The sequence below is a fragment of the Apium graveolens genome, unplaced genomic scaffold (genome assembly GCF_009905375.1).
Source record: "Apium graveolens cultivar Ventura unplaced genomic scaffold, ASM990537v1 ctg5766, whole genome shotgun sequence".
NCBI lineage: Eukaryota > Viridiplantae > Streptophyta > Magnoliopsida > Apiales > Apiaceae > Apium > Apium graveolens.
Genome location: NW_027419086.1, coordinates 79,686 through 90,815, shown reverse-complemented (window position 1 = coordinate 90,815; position 11,130 = coordinate 79,686).

The window sequence follows — 11,130 nt, the reverse complement described above, 5'->3', positions numbered from 1 at the left end:
AAATGAGGAAGTCATAGCTCAACATTATCTACCAAAGTCATTTAAGACAGTGAAAAATCATCCTCCATAATTAATTATTGGAAGGAATTAAGATAAAAAATGGTACAGTAAATATTTATGCTTTTGTAGCTTTTCTAGCTAGGGAGGAACCAAAAAATATCAATGAAGCTCTTAATAATGAAAATTGGATCATGGAAATGCCGGAAGAACTCAATCAATTTGATAAATGTGATGTTTGGGTGGCACAAGAATACAATCAATAAGAAGGCATTAATTTTGATTAAAATTATGCTCATGTTCCAAGATTAGTGTCTATCAGAATACTACTTTCATTTGCATGCTACAACAAAATCAAGTTACACCAAATGGATGTAAAGAGTGTGTTCTTAAATGGATTTCTTAAAGAGGAAGTTTATGTCAAGAAACCTCCTGGATTTGAGAATGAAAAATATCCTAATTATGTGTTCAAGTTGAGGAAAGCTTTATATGGATTAAGGCAAGCACCTCATTCTTCGTATGAAAAGTTAAGTGATTTTTAATCAAGAATGGTTTCATTTGAGGTACTATTAATCTAACTTTATTTAATATGTTTAAAGTTAAAGATATTTTAGTTATGAAAATTTATATTGATGATATTATATTTGATGCTATAACTGATTCTTTTTGCGAATGGTTTTCTAAGTGTTAGCATAGTGAATTTGATACGAGCATAATGGGAGAGCTCAATTATTTTTTGGTTTTATAAACAAGCAAACTCCTGAAGGCATATATATACATCAATCAAAGTACATGAGGAACTTACTCAAAAGTTTGGTTATAATAATGTCAAGTTGAAATCAACACCAAGGAGTGCAGTCAGCAAGCTGACAACCGATGAACAAGGTAAAGATGTTGATATTCAGACTTAAAGAGGTATGATTGGAAACTTATTATATCTTTCATCCTATAGACCTAATATTATGAATAGTGTTTGTGTTTGTGCAAGATTTCCATCTAGGCCTAAAGAGTCTCATTTGAATGTTGTTAAGAGAATTTTTAAATATTTGAGTGGAACTATTACTCTTGGTTTATTCTATCCAATCACAAATGCATTTGATCTTGTTGTGTATAGTGATGCAGATTATGCAGGTTGTCAATCATATAGAAAGAGTACCAGTGGTGTTGGTGCTTACTTAGGACAAAGTTTGGTTTCTTGGTTAAGCAAGAAGCAAACATATGTTGCATTATCAACAGCTGAAGGAAAATATTTAGCAGCTGTGAGTTATTACTAACAAATGCTTTGGATGAGAAAACAACTTAAGGATTTTGAAATTTTTTGTGGTCAAACTCCTATTTACTGTGACAATACAAGTACTATCAATATTTCTGAGAATTTAGTGAATCACTCGAGAACCAAGCATATCGATGTTAGACATCATTTTTTGAGTGACAATATTGCAAAAGGTATAGTTAAGCTGGTATTTTTTGCTACTGATGCTCGAATTGCTGATATTTTCACAAAACCTCTAGTTGAAAAGCATTTCAGCACACTCAGAAGAGAATTGGGAAGGTATAATATTCAATAAGCAAGCTTACATGCTGGTATCGGGTATTATTAACTCACTCTTAAATTTTTCAATTTATTTGTTTAGTTTCAAGATTTATTTAATTAATTTATACTTTATACTCCCCGACCTCAGCGCGTATAACAATGGCTCCAACACGCCAAGAACTCCGATTTTCGTCGGAGAGGACTGAGAGTTCGGAGAAGAATTAAAATAAATTTATGTAACAGGACGAGGACTATTAAAGTGAGGTGAGCGGGGGGAAGATGGTGGAGGCAGGGGGTCCAAGTATGAGGAGAGAGAGAGATGTGGATCGACTCACGAAAGTGACATATTTTTGCTTTGTTTTGAGTTCAGGACTTCAGTTTATTGAGAGGCAGTGAGGGGGTTCGGAGATGTGAGTTGATATAGATGTCGGCGGATACCACTTCATGCTTCTGTTTGTGATGGTCTAGTATAGAAAATGGTAATTTGCTACGGTTTTTTTAATGGGTCGGGCCTTAATTTAATTAAGTGCTTACCAATTCTAATTTTTTAAATTGTTTCTATGATATCTAAATTTCGGTAAATTATTTTAATATTATGATTTTTTACAAGAATTAGAATTTTACAAAAACTTATTTTAACCATTATTTTAAAAAGAACATAAAATCGTGATTTCGGTTGTTTATCATAAATCCCACCAGTACTAGTGTGCAGTGGAATTTACTATTAAGTTTAATTATATCTTATCGGTTAAAAGTAATCAAGAAAATAGAAGAAACATTCTAAGGTTACAAACCCCTAAATCGATTTTGTAAAACTAACTAAGATTTAATTATTTAAATTAGTTGATTTTTCCCGAGAACCCTTTACTTTTTGAAAATTTTTACATATGTACGGTTGGATTCCTAAAATAATTAAATATGAATCAGAAAATCAAATCATAATTAAATTTTTATATCAAAATAATTTTATTAGGTTTTGAAAAGTCAAACAATAGTTTGACTAGTACAGCTAACTAGTGTTAAATCCTAAATAGGTGTTTTAGTTTTTCAAAATTATTTTTCATCGATCCAACAGTATGAATGTCAACAAATAAATATATATATTAGTGATAAAACCAAAGTTTTAGGTCAAAATAATTTTATTTGGTTTTCCATTTGATAAGTCAAACATCAGTTTGACTAGTACAGCTAACTAATGTTTAGTCATGAATTGGTATTTCGATTTTTTAAAAAATATTTTTCAATCGATCCAATCATATGGATGTCAATATATATATTAGTGATATAACCAAAGTTTTAGTTGAAATTAATTTTCTTTGGTTTGCCATTTGAAAAGTCAAACATTAGTTTGACTAGTACAGCTAACTAGTGTTTAGTCATGAATTGGTGTTTCAATTTTTTTGAAAATTTTTTTAATCGATCTAACCATATGGATATCAATATATATATATATATATATATATATATATATTAGTGATATAACCAATTTTTCAGATGAAAATACTTTTCTTTTGTTTTCCATTTTAACATTCAGGTATCAGTTTAACTTGTACAATTAACTAGTGTTTAGTCCTGAATTGATGTTTTGATTTTTTTAAAAATAATTTTCATTTATCTAACAGTATGGATGTCAATATATATATATATATATATATATTTATATATATATATTAGTGATAAAACCAAAGTTTTAGATCAAATTAATTTTCTTTGGTTAGATATTTCAACATTGAGGTATCAGTTTGACTGGTACAGCTAACTAGTGTTTAATCCTGAATTGATGTTTCGGTTTTTTTAAAAATATTTTTATCAATCCAACTCTATGGATTCCTATATATATATATATATATATATATATATATATATATATGTTAGTTATATAACAAAAATTTCAGATTAAAACAATTTTATTTTGGTTTGCCATTTTCAATAGTCAAACATCAGTTTGACTAACATAACTACATAATGTTTGGTCCTGAATTGGTGTTTCAATTTTTTTTAAATATTTTTCATCGATCCAACCTTGTGGATGTCGATAGATATACATTTTAGTGATATAACCAAAATTTCACATCAAAATAATTTGATTTGTTTTTCTATTTTAAAAGTCAAACATCTGTTTGACTAACACATAGTGTTTGGTCCTAAATTGGTGTTTTGATTTTTTTAAAAATATTTTTCATCGATCCAACCTTATGGATGTCGATAGATATACATATTAGTGATATAACCAAAATTTTAGATCAAAATAATTTTATTTGGTTTGCCATTTTAAAACTCAAGCATCAGTTTGACTAGTACAACTAACTAGTGTTAGTCCTGAACTGGTGTTTTTAATTTTTTAAAAATATTTTTCATCGATCCAATCTGTTAGGTAATTAATACAACACATAGGAGGTGAATGTGTTTTAGGATATTTCATATTTTTTGAACTGTTATGGATATGGTGAACAAAGTAATCTAATTTGTAAAGATAAAGTGTTTTAAGAGAAATGATAAAACATGCACATAAACACACTATCTTCAAAACTCACTTAATGGTTAAGTGTAGAAAAGAAGCAAAGGTAATATTTATGTGAATGAGTACGAAGTACAACCAATATTATTAAATGAAAGAGAATGAAGTACAACCCCGTTGATTAAATGAGAATGATAACAAGAATTGGGAGTCAAAGGTATGGTATTTAAGTAATGGAGGATCAAATCACACGACTGGTACCAAGTCTAAGTTCAAGAGTTTAGATGAAAGCGTGACAGGAAAATCAGGTTTGGCGTCGCTATCAAGGGTAAGGGTAAAGTTGGTTTTAGATGCAAAAAAGGAGAATAATTGAATATCTATAAGGTCTAATATATTTGTAAACTTGTGCAGAAATATCATATCTTTGGGTCAACTAGCTGGGAACAAGAATGATGTCACTCTTAGAGGGCTTTATTTGTGGGTGTATGACAGCCAAAAATGCTTAGTCATGAAAGGTAGATGCTTTGAAAATAGACTATAAAATATTGTCCTAGAAACTTTGAAACCTTCATGTCTACTAGTTAATGGGAAATAATCAACTTGGGTGTGGCACTCAAGGTTTGGCCATGTTAACTTTCAAGCGATAAAATTAATGTCAACACAATGGCACAAGACATACATGTTTTCTTTTAACTAAAGACTGTATATGAAGGTTGTTTAATGTCAAAGCAAATCAGAAATTATATTCTACAGAATATTGATTATCGAGCTAAGAGGGTGTTGGGATTAATTCATTGTGATATTTCCGGATGTATTTCACCGGAGACAACAAAGGCCAACATGTATTTTTTACTCTTAGTCGATGACTTTACTTATCTAGTGTGGATTTTAAAGTTGAAAGGAAAAATTAAGGCCTTCAATGCATTCAAAAAGTTTAGAATCTCGGTTGAAAAAGAATCAAAAGAAAAATTAAAGTGTTTCATATGGACAGGGGTGGATAATTTAACTCAAAAGAATTCTCAAAATATTGTGAAATATTATGTGGCCCACATGAAACTGCCTAGTATGCATACAACCAAAGTCATAGGTTGGTGTCGTTAATATCGGGAGAGAGGAAGGAACTAAAGTGTATCGCTCGTATAATCCAAATTTTGGCTCTATACATGACATTATCTTTGAAGAAAAAAGGCCACGACTATGAGTTGTTGAACAGGAATCATAGAATTTTGGATCACATGATTCATTTATTATGGTAGGAAATCGGTTGAATGAAGGTTTTGAACAAGGTGGCTATTAAAGCGAGAAGGAACTAACAACTTCTAGCATGAATACAGGGAGCCATACAGTCCAAACGGAGAATTACGAGACAGGGAAAATAGCGCACAAAATTATGTACAGAGTAAGTCATCAAATAGCAACAATAGTAAACCTCAGAATTTTCGTGTACTAAGTAATATTTATAATGAAACGGACGAGTTGGAAGCTGAAAATGAGAAAAACATGGGAACAATCCATGAACAATGAGATTGAAACCATTGAAAAAACTAACACACGGGCCATAGTCGAATTGCCACATGGGAAAAGCTGTGCATTTGAAGTGCGTTTTTAGGCTTAAGAGGGACACAAACAGGGAAATTAAGCACAATGTTAGGTTAATCATGAAGGGTTACGTACAAAAGTAAGGTGTGGATTATGATAAGGTACTTGCACCACTGACAAGGCTTGAGACTGTGAGACTATTACTGGCATGTACAAAAAAATGGGTGGTCGGTTCATCATTTGGACGTTGAGTTCGCATTTCCTGAACGGAGAATTGCACGATACAATTTACAATTTACGTAACCCAACCAGAGAGATTTGCAAAAAAAACAAGGAGCACCTAGTGTATAGGTTGATAAAAGCTTTGTACAGATTGCATCAGGATCCACGAGCCTAGTATGCTCTTTTCAGTAAGTACTTTGAAAATTGGGGCTTTCATTAAATGTCCATACGAGGATGCGGTATATACAAAAATGGAGAGAACTGAAAGCTTCATAATTGGAGTGTACGTAGATGATCTCTTTGTTATATGTACGAGTCTTTCTACTATTATGAAATTTCAATAGCAAATCATTATATTATTTTATATGAGTGACCCTAGAAAATTATCACACTATTGGGTATGCCATAAAATCTGTTCGAAAAGGTCATGTTGTCTGATTATAGTTTGGAGAATAATCCAATGGACATTAAGTTGCATATTGGGAAACATGGGAAGGGTACATTAGTGGATTCAACATAATTTAAAAGTGTGGTAGGGGGCTTAAGATATTTGAAGTCTTTCATCTTTAAAGTCATTAACTTCTTCACAAGTGAGCCATCTTCTTTTTTATCATCATTGTCTTCAACATCAGTTAGAACAAAGTGATTTTGTCAATTACCTACTATTTACCAAAAGCATTAATTAGCATATGAATATACATGTAATATTTGAGATATTTGAATACAAACACACATATGTAAAAAAACTATAAATTTATATGTCTATACATTAAAAAAGAGATATCATCAAATACATACTCATGATTATGTTTGTGATATGATTACATTTGAATTTGAAGAGTGTGAAGTTGATTACACCAAAAATTGGGTATTATAATGATATGATAGATTAAGTATAAGATATACAAAAAGGGAAGGGGAAAGACTAACTACTAAATAACAAGTTGAATTAAATCCAACTGAATGATTCAAAAAATCGGTTGGTTATGTAATTATTGCTTATATCAAATTTTCACAATAATTCATATTTCTCTTTAAAAATATCATAAAACTTTAAATTTTTCAGACTAAAATAAAATCAACTAAATTCGGTTGGTTATTGTCGTTGGCTTTGTAATGACGAGATATTCAAATTTCTATAAAAATTCTCGTTCCCTAAAATTTCATGAAATTTAAAATATACGTCCTAAAATAAAACTAACTAAATTCAGTTGATTTTTTATGTGGTTGATTTTGTAGGCAAGTTATTCAAGTTTTTACAAAAATTCAAATTCCTCCCCCCAAAGGTTTAATTTCCCCCCAAATTCAAATTCAAAGTCTCCTCCCCCAAAGTTTTTTATTACGAAAACTAACGATAAAACTATAATTAGTAATAAACTTGATACTCGTACCTTTGGATCGTTTTAAAAAATAATTTATGTATTAAAATTTTCTAACCCTGATCTAACCGCTAAAATCTAACCCTAAATCTAAAACCTACACTCTAGTTTACGCAGATATAGGACATTTTATTTTCGATAATTTTTAATTTTTTATTTATTTCTGTGTAATCATCTTTTAATGTCATTTGGGACCTTTGGCAACAAAAAAATATTGAAAATATTTATTTAGTTCTTTTTAATATTTTAAATGGTTTTATTATAACTTGATGAAATCATTACTTAATAAAAATAAATATTTCTTTTTATTATATTTTTTCTGTTTTATATAATTTAACAAAAAACAATTATTGTCACTTAATATTGGTCGTTTTTAAAATCTTAAACAATTATTAACCGTAACGGTTGGTTTTGGGTGGTTTCTTTCGCCCTCCAACGTGACATGTCACTTCGTCGGCCAATAACATTGCGACACTGCATTAAAGTATTGATAAGTGCATTAAATGCACGTACCACACTTTTCCAACAACCCTTTTTCCAACCAATTTCTGTCGTTTATGGCAATTTAGATTTCCAATTGATTTAGGTAGTTTATAATTGTATGCATGTCCAACTGATATATTTTCAACTGATTCATTTGTTGGTTTTTGTCGGTTTGAAAAGAAAAGAAAAACCGACCAACCGAGGGTTGGTACTTGGTTGATTATGTACATTATTACGACCAATTATATTGGTCGACCAATTACATTGGTCGATTATATTTGGTTGAAAATGTAAATCAAAACCAACCAATGTGTGATAGTCTCATTTCTAACGGTTACTTATAGCCCATGTTTCTTTTAGTGGGAGAAGACCCATGCTCATTGTTGAAGACCGAGATTGAGATGTTACCCAAAAATTTTAAAAAATTATTTATAGTTCTCACTTGTTATTCAACTACAATAATGGCTGAGGCTCTTTAATTCGAGATACAATGTATAATTTTTCGTTTCATCAATTATGATAGTCCTTTGTTCTTAGTTCGTGTGTCAGGTCCATAGCCCATTTTGTTAATACTTGTTTTTACTTCATGCATGTTATCTTGATTTTAAATGTTCATTTTTTTGTTTTTTTAATTATTTAAAACTCTAGATTTTAACATGTGATATGGGTTTATTTCTTTTTATCAGTTACAATATATGTTTCCCAAGTCCATATGCGCGTTCTACATGTCAAGTTTCTTAGTATTTGCCTACTTGTTCACTTAGTATATGTACTGTTATAATTTCTTTTCATGTTAATTTTTTTGTTTTCAAAAAAATATATATACATAACAGTTATTCGTTTTTATCGAGCACATTAATTTAATATGGTAACATGTTTTCATGTCTTGTTTATTTATTAATGAATATTGAAAGGGTCTGATTTTATCATTTTTAGAGGAAAAAATGATGTGAATATAAACTACTTTAAAAATATTCCACAAATTTACATCATTCTATATTGAAAATAATTAGGCTCTTGTGGAATATATAATATGTCAAGGATATACATAAGTTAGATCTGAATATCTCGGAAGTGAGATCGAATGGGAAAATAGAAGAAACCTTAAAATTTCATCTCTTTAGCTCTCTCCCACATATACATACTAGGTAGATCAAATTTTTTATTGAATTGAGGTGTTAATTGCTATTAAGCCTTGTTATATATCTGAACCGATTGTCTCTGAGTGTTTCTGAGTTGTATGATCCTCGAAGTGATAGTCCTGCAACCCATAACAGCCTAAGTGGGAAAATAAACTCTTTAGAACGGTAAGTTTTCTCGAGGGTTCAGAGACTCGGCTGATTTTGATGAAGTTGCTCTATATCTAAGTGATATCATCGTTTCTCTTTAAATTACGGTCATTGATATATGTTGTATTTTAACCTATGTGTTTAGTTCGTTATTGGCGGATCTGAATGCTCTTGTGAATTGTCATATAACTTCTCAATTGTAGCTATGCAGTTTTAACTATATCCAACATAATGAGTATCATGTAATTTCCTTGTTATTATATATGTGACAGACATTATGAAATGCAGAAAGATCGGGAGCTCTTACACGGTGCTTAATTATTGATCAATCTTAATAATTTACTATAAGTTATGCATGTAAATATCCCACCATAATTCTGATTAATCAACGTAAGAGTGATAAAAGAAATAAGAAGTTGATCGCTAGCACTTTAGGTTGTAATATACCACTCAAAAAAGTTCACAATGTGTTTTTTAACTATTCTTTTATCTGTATTTTTTAAGGTCAAAATATTTTATTCTTCCTTCTTCGGATACACTTTCTTGCATATTTAAAATATGAATATAGATATAGTCATAATTTTTCCATTTATATTACTTAAAACAAAGATCTTGTTACTAAAAATATATGTTCACTTATATTCTTTTTTAAGCTTAGTGTTGTATTGTGCTACTAAAAAAGAAGTTCTTAATTTTTAAACTATTTTAACAATGTTGATTCAACCCGAGGTTGACAAACATATCTTGTACGAAAGAAGCTAGGTATTTTTAAGGTAAATTTGAGTTCTTTATTCTTACAAGCTACAAGTGATTGTGTATGCAACGTTGTCTCATTGCACACTTTTGTGCAAATGAAAATAATCTTGTCAAACAAATACAAACCAGTTTTTTAATTCTTGTTTGAGGGTTCCGGGGAAAAGAACATCTAGTAGTCCAAAAATAGTGAGTCGAATACAAAATTTAACATTTATATATAGGATGTTATTCATCTTAAAAGAGTATCCTAAAATCATATGGTAATTTCTTAATATTTTTAGCATTGAAGAAATGATAATTTGAAAAAATATCACTTATACTATAATACAAAGAATGAAAATGTATAATTGAAGTCAATATCTTTGATCAATAATAATAGCAACACACAATTAAAGTGAGTTATTTTCTAGGAATTTAATAGTTATTAATGCTTCACAATCGAACAAGGGATATTTAAAGGTAAAGTGTAACATTGATGCTAATAAAGGAATTTTAACTAATTAGGACTTATAGACATCAAATAATATTATATTTATAAAGAAATCTATCAAGACCGAAGATTTGGTATATACAAGTTAGGCCTTAAAAGAATTGAGTCATCAAGTCGAGTTTTGAGGAAAATGAGCTGAGTTTAACCATTTTTCTTAACGAACCGAGCCGAGCATCTTTATCGCACAAAAGTTGTATTCGAGCTCGAGCTCGTTAGTAAACCGAGTCGAACTAGAGCTTATCAAACATTAACGAGTCGAGTCGCACTAGTGTACAAATCGAGCAGCTTGCAAACATTACACTTTTCGTACTAAATAGTTTAGCAAACTATTAACAAAAAAAGGCTCAAGTATAACTATCAATATAAGAAAGAAAATTAGGTCCAACCCAACCTAAAGTAAATTAATTTAATATAACCTAAACCCTAAATGTGTAAAACTAAAAACAGTAAGCTAAAGCTGCAGATAAGGTTCGTATCTCGACTAAATCTCCAATCATCATTTATCATCTCTTAATTCTTCATAATCATCTATCATCTATCTATATCTTTCACGATGTACATATTTGATTATGATATATATATATATATATATTACGTATGCGATTATATAGTTTAATTTCTCTATTTATGTCTCTTGGTATACATCGATTTATGTTGTAATGTTCGATTTTTTTGTGTTTTATTGCAGATTTGTATATTAAAATAGCTTCTTAAAGAAATAAGGGGTGGTTTGAATATATACCATAAAAATAGAACAAATATTATATGTACTTTTTTCGAGCTCTAACAAGCCGAACACGAGTTATTCAATTTTGAACCGATTTATTAATTTGAAACCGCTCTCGAGCTGAACTCGAGTCGAACATGCTAGAGTTCGGCTCGAACTCGTTATGCTTAAAGAACACTCTTTGTTATTCGAGCTCGAGCTCTTACGAGCTGAGCCAAACCGAGTTTTCATTTAACGAGATGAGATTGAACTGCTC